Below are 12,597 nucleotides of genomic sequence, written 5' to 3'. Positions count from 1 at the left end.
CAATTGGTAGGACTCCTTGGGCGGGTGATCAGCTCGTCGCAAGGCCTCTACCTGTACACAAACACAGAGAAACGCACACACAGAAACTAAACATCCATGCTCTGAGTGGGATTCGAACCCACGATCCCGGTTTCCAAGCGAGCGAAGACAGTACATGCTTTAGACCGCTCGGCTACCGTGGCCGGCTTTCAGGAAAGGATTAGGATTCGAAAAAAAAATACTCTGAGAAATCTTCTCCAAGTCCAATTTTGTATAGCATAAACCTAACATGATGTCACCTGAAATGCGAGGGATATCATAAATATAAGCCGATATGCTTACCGCATATCCCAAAAACTTATCGCTCGAAATTTAATTGTCCTATCTGTCACAGGGTGTTGAGGAGAAAATTTGGACCAAAGAGAGATGAAGTGACAGGAGGTTGGAGAAAACTGCATAATGAGGAGCTTGTACTCTTCTCCAAGTATAGAGTGTCCGGATGAAAGGCATCCAAAATAAAAAAATATATATCTCGGAAAGTAATTATTATGCACGTGTCCGGTTTATGTCATCGGGAAGGAAACTCCTGTAAGTTATCTCATTTTCGTGGCCGGCTTACGCGCATGCGCCGCTACATTTCTGCCACCATGTTAGGAATCACTTGGACAGAGAGATGCCGGGAGATAGAGCGGCAGAAGTGGATCAATTGTTTGGCCTCCTAGGTCACCAGATTTAACCCCACTGAATTTTTTCTTGTGGGGTTATGTGAAGAACATTATCTACCATGCTAAGATCAACGACCCGAAATACCTGAAAGCCCTGAGAAGGGACGCTGTGGGTATAGTAACACCAAATATGGCGGATCGTCTGGATGTTTGTCGTGCCAACAAGGGAGCCCACGTTGAAATTTACTGAGAAAAAACTTTGATAGTTTCCCTTTGTAGTGGTGTAACCCATAAATGTATACAATAAAAGCTTTCTGAGATATAATTATTTTGTTGTATTTTAGCGTCCTGTTGCACTGATTTTCGTCCATGATATGTATGCAGTGTCCGTCTTGCAGTGCACTCAATTTCACTTGTTATTTCACAACATGTTTCGGCACTATAGTGCCATCATCAGGTGCTCCATTTACGTTAATCTATTTCATTGCTTGCCTTTATGTCATTGTAAAGTACAAAAAGTATTTAAAAATGTTCGTCAATTATAATAAATATTTATATACTAAANTTAGTGTAGAAGAGAGCAAGATCAAAGACATATAATATATATTGTTTGCACTTGGGACGGAGTTTGTATCATTTTTCTTCTGTCGCTTGGCACACTTCCGAATCAAGATTTTTTTTTCAAATATCTGCAAGTTCTAGTCTCAGTTTAGCTGTTTATCATTATCATTATTATTATTTTGTTATTATTGCTGTTGTAAGTGTAATAGACTACAGACAAATAAGGTGGAAGGACAAATTTATTCTTATGAAATTCTGATTCAAAACAAGACAGACAAATGGAACAATAATAATGTAGCTTATTTTAAATAATTATGTTTTGGATTTGTGTATTAGTTTGAAACATCTCACAAAGTACTTGATTTACAAGCTTCTGTGAACTCGGAAATATGTATCAACGTAATCAATGTGCGGGGCTTTACATGTGCCCTACTTTATACTTTCATGGCGTGGGCTTAAAGCTGAAGAGGTGGTTGGAGATTAAAGATCGGGGCACTGTTTTCCTAAGCCTCTTAGCAAATTACATGTGAATTACAGGCGAAGACGCAATGGTAAACCTTTTGAAATATAAAACAGACGAAGAAATTTAGGACACTAGCAAGAAGAGAAAAAGGAAAAATAAAGACGCTAAAAGATCCATTTCCTAGAAATAAATGCAACAAAGAAGATAGGAAGGCGTAAAAGAGGAAATATTAAAAAAGAAATGTAAAATATAATTATAATGAAACGCCTGGTAATATGTAAAGGAAACATTAACATACAGGAAATGAGATAAGTTTTTCTACATTCAAAATTTATTTCGTAAAAAAATAAAATAAGTTGTTAACAATGGATCCAGCCTTTCTTGTATTTTCTAATACATTTATGTTACACTTCCTTTACTACTTTTCAGGTAAAGGGGGCTAGGGGAAAGTTGGAATAAGAAAGTTGCACATTTTGCATGAAACCAAAATAAAGGTTAAATTGTTTCACGTTTTGTGGACGAACTGTTTTGGAAGAGACTGTGGACCTGTCGTCTGACAGATTACTGATGAATGAATGAATAGGTAATTTTCTTTTCCGTTCAATTGTCTCCCTGTCTAAAGTTTGAAAGTCTAAACATTAATGTACTTATATCTATAATTTTGCCTCGCGTACTGTAATAAAAATGTTGTGTCATGTAAAACTGATGGAAAGGAATCAGTAGGAAGACCAGGACGTAAATAAGAGGATAATAATAAAATTGCTCTAAAAGAAATAAATAATATTACAAGTGTGGAATGTATTGATCTAGTTATGGATATGGACTAGTGATGGGCTATTTTTAACAAGTTAGTGAACTTCCGGATTCAATAAAATAGTGAGAATTCTTCAGCAGCTGTGAAAATGTAAGCTTCTGTACAAGGAGCTTTTATTTTGATCTGGTATCTCTAAGCACAATGCACGCCGACATATAGCACTAGAATATAGGAACTTCCCACATTACTGCAATGTGCCTACATACACTTAATAAGACATACAAGACATAAATATCCATATTAATACAAACTATTTTAATATACCAGAATATGATAAACTTGAATGTTAAATTGCAGAACCCGACATAACTGCGATCAACCTACATTTTCAGTACATCTATTAGCGGAGTCTTACTTACTCTCTCACTTAATTACTTACTTACTTCTTTATTTACTTAGCCCTTGGTTTTCTTTTTTGTATCTTTAGTCTCCTTTAGATCAAATTCCCATTCTTCTGTATTGTGGCTTACAGATCCGTTGTTAAGCGGTGACTCTGTACACAGGGGCCGTTGCCATGTAACGCCCGCAACAATAAAATAAAGGCATTATGCAACAAGTTTCTAAGCAACGGCTCGGTGAATACGTGCCCGAGGTGAACACGCCTCAACAATAAAGAGGCTATGTTTTCTATGTGGTCTGCGCCGCAACATTGGTATTAAATTGTGCGGTAAACACGCTTCAACAATAGAGGCTGTGTTTTCTGTGTGGTCCGTAGCGAGAAGTTGTTTTGCATGAGTTCCAATGCAAAGAAATAGGGAATCTTTTTTTACAATTTTTGCATTGGTGCTCATGCACTTCGTTTTGTTGGTTATGTTTGTAGAACAAATTTCTATCTCCATTCCTATCCTAGTTCCACGCTTGTGCATGTTTAACATAATTTTACTGCCTATTTTCTTGTTTTCTCACGTCGAATAACATGGTCTCAGACGATTAAATAGCTGTGTAAGTCTGACAGAGGGTGTCCAGTGATTGAGATCAGCTATTTCTAAGGGGCCCAACTGAGTAGGTGTCTTCCCATTCAACTGGGAACGGAAACAAATCTAGTTTCCGAAACGTCATATTTCCTATTTTCTAGAAAACCCAGTAATTCTGTGTGTTATACACCATCGTCAGAGCCCTTTAGAATCTTATCTGTTGCATTTATATTTCTGTAAGCAATAATAGCATAATTTAATATATGAGCATACACGTCTTCATACATGGAATAGAAATGATTATACTTTTGATTTTGTTGAACATTTGATGATAACACAGATCGAAACACGTAGAACAACGAAATTATATTGCAAATTCAAATAAAAATCACACACCCTGTTATATGTAGAACTCGAAAGAATCTAGAAAGAAAATCTAAAGGCAGACTGGATGCTAATGTAATAATTAGTTTAAGTGAATAGCGTGTGAAAGTGTGTCCTGGATTGTTCAGGTGCAGGGTAGGGACTAGTGGCGGGTTCTTCTAAACACGTCACTGAATATCTGGATTTCGTAAACGGAAGGGACTTGTTGAGTCGCTGAGAGGCTATCAGCTTCTGAAGGCTTCTCCCTTATGCAGTTAGTTTCATGAATAACATATTGTAACATGTGTATATCAGATGGCCAAGTTACTAGCTCAGGTTGTTGTAGAACAAGAACGTTCATTGTCATATTTTCAGAATCGTAATATTAATACACTTAGGCAGTTCATATAAGTTCCCATTTTCACAATAATATTCAGATCTAGTTTAATGTTATTCCTTTCCTGCCTATGTCTCTCAAATAATTCTTCTATTGACACATTTTAACCAACTGTTTTTAAATAATTACTGATTCTTTTCATGATAAACTGTAGATAACGAATCTACTGCTTAATTTATTTCGAAATTATCTTTTCTCTCTCTCTTATCGATGTCCATGCCCTTGAGGCGGATATATCCGATGACGTGATGAAAATATTGTATTGCAGAAAATGTATTAATGATCGTGGAATGGTTAAAAATTCTCCGTATACACATTTACAGTAAGATAAAACGTTTCTTCCTAAACAAAAAACGTAGAGCTAGCCAGCCGAATGGGACGTATTAAATATTGGATATAAAATGTTTATTAAATATTGTTTCTGTCCAAATAAATGATACTTTATCATGAAGAAGTGAGTCTTGAAAGAAATAGCTTCAAGAGAGAAAAAAATTCTCTAGTAGAAACACATCTGATGACGTTGCTGTAACAACTTCCAACTGCCTGACAACTGTTCTGTGCAATTTCCTTCATCCCATTTCATTGCTCCGAAGCAAGACAGTGGAAAGTATCCAGTATATATACTTCTTACTAACTCTGTGGCAAATAAACTCGAGATTAAACAGTCCTATTATCAAAGACTTATATTAGACTCACATCTGAGCTGGTTCGGTCCATTTAGAATCATAAAAGGAACGTCTTTTCAGTAGGCTCTCAGCTTTAATACGTTCATCCCGTCTTGATCTGAGTTATTACTTGGGATGATATACCATTTACAATTAAGAACTTTATTTGGCTGTTATTCGTATGGAATTCAGACCCAGCAACAAGCTAAGAGAGGTTCCGTGGTATTCCTCACTGCCTACAAGCAAATAACACCATAAACTCATTCCAATTGCCTGTTTTAAATTTGTGAACATTCCATTTTAAGTAGGATTTGAGGTTTTGACAGCGGTGATGAAGAAGAATGCCCTCTTCTGCGATGTGGCGCCGTGTAGATCTTATGTGAACTGACGTTTCTGAGGAACGTATAATCTCCATCTTCAGGGTAGAAAAATCCGCGAGCGTCGTACCAGCGTGAGCAGGCGGCTAGCAGAATGCTAGTCACCTGCTCACACAAGATCTAAACGGCGCCGTCCTAGAAAAATGTCATTTTTCATCATATCTTAAGTTTCTGCAACCGAAAGCATGTCGTTATATTATTTTAGTGGGCTTTGTGCCTAGATCAACTGCCCTAACATTCATAGGAAAAGATTATAAATAACAGAGTTCAACATTTTTATTTAATTGGATTAGTTTCTTTGTAGTTTCTTTAAGACAGTTGCCAATACTTCCGACTGTAGTAGCGTCAATTTATAGGATGACGGTAGTGAATCAGAAGAAGCGTAGAAGGAAACGGTCGTGACCTACGTTCAAGTACTACCGTGCAATTTTCATGGAAGGTCTGAAGAAAATCATGAATACATCAATCAGAATATTCGGTATTCCAACCGATATTCGAAAGGGGCACCTTTTGATTGTAAGTCTGATGCATTACAGTTTCCTTGCACTCGTGATATATTTTGTTACATTCTCGGTTCAATTCCCCTTTTCTTATGACACACTGTTCCGTCAGGAAATTCTTGTTTTAAATATAGATTTTAGCTAATAATACATCATCATCTGATAATGAAGTTCCGATAAGATACGTACGATTAAATATTTGTTGACTGATTAGCTATGGCAGTTTCATAAAGAAGTGACATATATATTAAGTCAGAAAATAACCAAATAATATTCGTGGTAAATGGTGATAATAATAGAAAATTGTATTCATAATTTCTATATCATGCATTCTGATTAATGTTAATGTGGTAGTTAAAAAGAAATGTATAATTGCAACAAAATTTATAAAACAGATGACAAAGGGAAGGCGTAATGATTTGAAGAAAAACTAAATACTCATAAAGTTATTGCCTGCTTTTAAACAACCTGATGATTCATGACCGCGTGCATGAGAGCTTACCATTGGACTCTTGTTTCTAGAATCGTCCTAAAACTCTTCCGTTTTCATGCATCTTTTCTTAACATAACATCCACATCATCAATTCACTTACGGTTTGTTCTGATAGTCTCATCCTTGAGTTCTGAAAGCAAATTTATGTTAATTTCTTGCCCATTCCTCTCTGCGACAAATTCCACTTATTAATTCTCTCATTTCATTAGCATGAGAAATATAAATTACGATATTCCAGATTATGAAATTTCCGTAACCATCGTCCTCAATCTAAGGCTCCAATATTCTATACATCATTTTATTGTCAGGCACTCGGGCACACTTCACACATACGAACCTCAAAAAGAGTGGGTCTCGTGACAACGCATGCGCAGTCACGATTCTTCGCCTTTCGTATATAATCTGTTGTGAAATGCTAAGAACTGACAGCTGCTACCATTCTTGAAAATGTGATTCCAAATTATTATGGAGTGTCTCCGTTTAGATCGCAGAAACCCCCGACAATAATTTATAATCACCCTGAATTTAATTTCAGTTTGAGGGTCGAAACATGTAGTGGAACATAAGTTAATAAATTATTATTGCGTTGACGTTGGAATCTGTATTATTAGGTGAATTTAATCTTTCGGCCTCCCATCTATGTCTAGTCTCGAAGTGGTTTCTTTCCATCAGGATTTTCGACTAAATTTGTTCATGCATTTCTGACATTTTTAATGATGCTTCAAGTCCGATCATCTTAGACTTGTTTGTTTGCTCTAATTGCGTACAGTGGTGTTCCGAAGATCTCTCCAAATCCTAGGCACTGTATAAGATTTTGTGACATGCTAGGATTTTTTAGAAGCAGTTTCATCTTAAGACGCGATATTGTGTTGCCAGGGGAAACGGAGGGACATATAGGGCACAAATAGAAATTAAGATTTACATCTTTTAGAATGTAACGCCGTGGAGTCCGTTAAAAATTAACCGACGTTTCGTCTCCAACTTCAGTGTCGAAAAATAAAACCTAGGAAGCAAATATTGCTGCCTATTTCATGCTGGTATCTTTCTTGGCTTACTCTCTGACATGTCAGTTGACTATTACTGGACTAAAAGACGTTATATCTCGAAAGATAGAATTCTTCATAACCGCCGGTGTGATAATATCACGTCCAACATTAGCAGAAGTGTTTGCAGAATTTAATTTCCTGTGCATTATAATTTTTGACGTAAGAGTTTCAATTGGGTACAGATATGAAAACTTAAGAGGAAAGTAAAAGTATAAGTACTTCCTGTTGGGGCTACCGAGATACTTAACTTCGTAGAGATTCTGAAAACGAAATGTAAGAATAAAAGTCTTTTCTTAAGAAAACTCTGTAAATGGGACTTTTCTTTCCGACAAGAGAACAAAGCATTGTGCCAAAATATAAAGTTCTCCCTTACACATGCTTGAACTAACGAAATATCAATTTTAGCAGTATAAACGTCTCTTAAGGGTTAATAACATTCGGACATTTTATTTCATCTCATTTCTCCAGACTTTGCTTTGTTCCCTTATTCTATTATAAGATAGAAACATCTTTCGTAGACGTATTAGAGTAACCTTCTTGCGTTGAATATTTGCAAAGCAAAATGTAGGAAATTCGAATACGTCTTTAGAAATGTGGTAAAAGGTCCCGAATGTTATTATCTTCTGCCTTATGACGCCATGTTATTTAGTAGATTGTTCTATCTCCATCTTCGAATCACCCTTCTACTCTGAAGATGGATGTCGTGTTGACCTCCGAAAAATAAAACTCCGTAGTTTTAGTCCGCAAGTGAACTATACCGAACGAGCGACCGCTGCTTGTCGGCGAAGTTAGTGCTAACTTTATCTGATAGAGGATGTCGCGTGGTCAGCGCAACGAATCCCCACGGCCGTTAATCTCGGTTTTCTACACCGGAGCCGCTATTTCCTTGAACTAGCTCTTCAATTATCCTCACAAGGCTGAGTGGACCCCGTTCCAGACCCACTACTTCTCAGAAAATCTGGTAACGACTGGAATCGAACCCAGGACCTCTGGAACTGTAGCCCGGAACTCTGCCCACTAGACCACAGAGGCGGTCAGTGTGTTCTCCGAACAGTAGTTAATTACCTACCAGACCACATAGCGTCGCGTTCCAGAAGGCAATAGTTTTCGAAGTCACCTCAAGGGAGCCTCAAATCTCTCACTAGAGATCCTCGTGTTACCCATGGGCGTCGACAGCTGAGTGGACAGTGGAATTGTTAAACGACGCCACGTACATGAAACATTAATCAAGAGAAATGAATGCCTGTGGAGTAGGCCAATAAGAGAGGAGTCTTTTTCAGTTCCAACGATTTCATTTCCTATTTGTCCCACCATAATTTCTCCATGCCAAACACAGAGGTTATGATCATTCAACCTACAGCCACTTGCTCACGCTGCTTCCTCGTTCGCGGATTTTTATACCCCGAAGATGGAGGCGATATGTTCCTCCGAAACGTCGGTTTACACAATATCTCGACGGGGTCATATCCCAGAAGACGATATTCTTCATATTCACCGCCGTGAGAACTTCAAATCTTACAACTACAGTGAATCAAAATTTTTAATGAGATTGCAATTAATACAAATAATTTACATGAGCCAAATAAATTATATAGGAAAATAAAAGTTACTTCAATTAAACTTGAGAGTAATAAAAACTTGCAATGCATCCCACTTCGCTATGTTTTGTAAATATGTGTAGTGTCTGTTGCCTATAATAAAAACTGTATATCAGCTAAACCCAGAAAATGTAAGGTAACATTCAATTAAAATTCCTCTGGCCCTTCCATGTATTTCAAAATCCAGCAATTAAAGTGTGTAAAATTGTAACGCCCACCGTTTCAAAAGGATGCGAAGCATTTTTCCCAGTCTGGGCGAAGGATGAGACCACTGATGATATGAATAGTAAGCATTTAGGGTGGCAGACCATTCTGAAACTAGCAGAGATAAATTTACTAAGAATTCTGAAAGTGGATGAAGAGGAACTTTTTGAATGTTTCACTTCATAAAGCAAAACTTAAATATCTGGAATAATTGATGATAGAGGAGCAAGTCACACTTCCCCTTCTCGTCGTAGCCGTCTCAGGAAGCAGCAGGCCTTGGGGCAGACAGATTGGAGGCCTGCCTCTCTTGCTGCTGCCCCCTTTAGCAATGTTTGAGCTACCGTGCTGAGGCCTGCAGAGCACAGAGGGAGCTATGTGGTGAGAAATGCCTGTTTGGTACAGAACAACGTCCCAGTCTAAAGTTTCCTTCTTCCCAAGCGATGGGCTGTGAGGGTTATAGATTTCCTTGCAGTAACCAAAACTCTCAGGCGTTTCAATTGGCACCCCTGGGGGCTACGGCCAGCCAGCACTTCGCCACATGATCATAGAGCATTTTCACAATACCCAAAAACACCAGCTAGTAGACGATTAAGAGAGCACGCTCTGTCGCAGGATTACATTTAAGTATCCTATAGCATAAACATCCAAAATTGATGAAGGTGCTAAGAAATTTTAACTCCTATAATCCATATATCGTGGAATTAATATTTTTATATTTAAATTTTAAATCGTAACTACTTGTAATAATCTTCATTATAATGTTGTAATGTAGATTTATTGTCACTTTACAAATAAGTATTGGCCCACAACAATAGACACCCGTTGCAGGATATGTATCCATATTGGGAAAATTAACGTCAGTAACTTGGGTTACAGATCATAGGAGATATCTGGAAGGTAAAATTCTCCCTGTACTTAACTAATTAAGCACTACGCCATAAAAATGTATGGAGGAGTGGAGAAGGTGTTTGATGATGACCCAAATTATAGGTCGAAATTTATAGCAATAAATCCATGATCATATTAAAGAAGTGCGACACAAATCAACACCTGTTCTTGTCTTCACCCGAAGATATTCCACTTTGTCCTTGTGTTTACGGCCGTAACTATACGATTCAGGGCTTATGACACTCATGGAAGAGAAGATAAGTGGATACAAAGTTTTTGTATGAGAAACTGAAGGAAGGAGACTATTGGGAATAGGTAGACGTAGAGAGGAGGATTATACTAAAAGGGATCTTGAGGAAATGAGATGTGAGAGTGTGGTCTGGATTCATCTGTCTCAGGATAGAGACAATTGGCGGGCTGTTTTGAACACGGTAATGAGCCTTCAGTTTCCATACAATTCTTGGATAGCTTGAATAGCTTAGCAACTATTAGATTCTTAAACATTCATCCACATTCTCTTAGTTATTAAATGAATAAATTAGGAGATTAAGAAGCCTGTGTTTCCGAGAGGCATCTTGTTCATATCAGACTAGAAGTTAGGGGTGACATTAAGCAGAAGAAGACAGAATATTGGCATCCCTTTACAAATGTCCAGACACAGAAGAACTTCACTCAACCCCTTCTTGTTTTTGGATCCATTTCCTGTTAGCCGCATGGATATGTGCGTTAGTGCTTTTTATTTCCTTTCTCGTCTCTTTACGTATCCAACTACTCAATGCCCGAAAAACTTTATATTTCTTTCATCCCTTTCTTTGAGCTGATTTGGCTGTCCATTACATGACACACGCCCTACTTCCATTTACTTTTCTTAACTTAACTTTTTCTTCTCCCTCCCTCTCTCTCATGCATGCTTTTCTTTCTTGTGAAAATGTTCCCCAATGTGAAAAGGCTGTACTTCTTAAAGAAAATCCTCCCTTTTCTGTCTGCCATGTCCTTCTCAACTTCATGCTCCAGTGTCAGGTTCTGAAGAAGAAACTAATCTCCAATATTCACAAGTTCTAGAAGCAGAGTTCGCACTTGATGGAATGGTCAGATTTGAAGCTGTGAGAGCAGATATCTTCGTAAGACATTCTTCTCTGATATTCTCACGCAAAAACAAGAACGTATGGCATTTAATGAAGGTGATCATAAGACACACTTTTTTTCTGATCGCCTGTTCAATGGAAAACTTCATTATTACGAAAAACAGTAATATAAATATTATCAACTTGTTTTTTTTCTTTCCTTTTTAATCTTTCACCCTTTACATGTTTCGGTCGTAGTCACCATCTTCAGAAGGGCATATCAATACTTGTGGAAACTACTATTAAAATATCATTGATCATTATCAATACATACATACAATACCATCACAATGTCATGAATATAAAACCTTAGCCTTTAACAACTTCATAACTACATCGATATGCCTTAATTTATTAAAATATTTATATATAAATTATTATAATTAGTTTATTTACAAGTGTGATTTAAAAAACTTTGTTAAAATCTAGAACTAATTTGGTTCGTGTCCTTTAAAGGAAGATGAGTCAAGGATGAAAGATTAAAAAGGAAAGTGCAATTATCAGTCACACCGGACTGAGTTGATAATCTTTTATACTATTGCTAGTGTGACGGACCAGGATGAACCAAATAAAAAGAACAGTAAATTACATCAGTCAATTCTGCAAGACTACTTTCGGTTGATTTATATGAGGACAAATGAACCGAAGAGGCTGGTCAAGTAGTAAACCTCTAGAATTGTATTCGGGAGACACTTGATTCGAATCTCAGCTGGGAAGCCGGCTATTTTGGTTAAGGTTTCTCGTGGCTCTCCCCAGTTACTCCAAACATATACCGTGATATTTACTCGATCAGGCCACTCCTGTTTCCTTTCATATCGTCATGTGTTAGAGTGACTAAAGACGGAGTTTTGGATTTGAGATTGGATTTATTTGCCACTTGCAGCTTGTAACTACAAATCACTATTACATTATTGCTAATTTGCACTCGCTAAGTCCTTTAATTCTGCCTACAAGGATATTCTATAAGGTTCTGACAATGGTGTACATCACTAGAATTACTGTGTTTTCGGACTTTGTCCATCGTCCGGTATTCTAAAAGCCAGAAAAGACAACTTTTCGGAAATTGAAGGAACCCAACAGAGTAGGTGCCTCCCCTCCCCTGAGGACGGAAACAGATCCAGTTTCCGAAACGTTGTGTTTTCTAGTTTCTAGAATAGCGGACGATGCACAAACTCCGAAAGAAATAGTAATTCTCAGCGATATACGAATATAATAATAATATAAGTGTCGTGCTGTATTCATTCTTATCAGTCGTGCTAGTTAAATATTAAAAGTAAAAAAGTAAAGATATTCCTGTACCAGGCCGTGAAGGCCCATAGGATTGTGAGAGTTGAGGGTCCCACATTATCTAGACAATCGGTTCAAAGATGGCGGTAAGGTTGTCAGCCTTACGCGCCGGCCGCGCTTTACTCCGCAGGAAAATTATTTAATTAATTCCTGGTATTCATTTCTGTTATAGGCTGAGTATTATTTGTATTAAATATTATTATATATTTTTGTATGAATGCCTTTGCAAGTTTCGGTCAGTTGTGACCATTTTCGGAGG

Source organism: Cryptotermes secundus, unplaced genomic scaffold (assembly GCF_002891405.2).
Source record: "Cryptotermes secundus unplaced genomic scaffold, Csec_1.0 scaffold186, whole genome shotgun sequence".
Lineage (NCBI taxonomy): Eukaryota > Metazoa > Arthropoda > Insecta > Blattodea > Kalotermitidae > Cryptotermes > Cryptotermes secundus.
Note: the sequence above shows the minus strand (reverse complement) of the source record.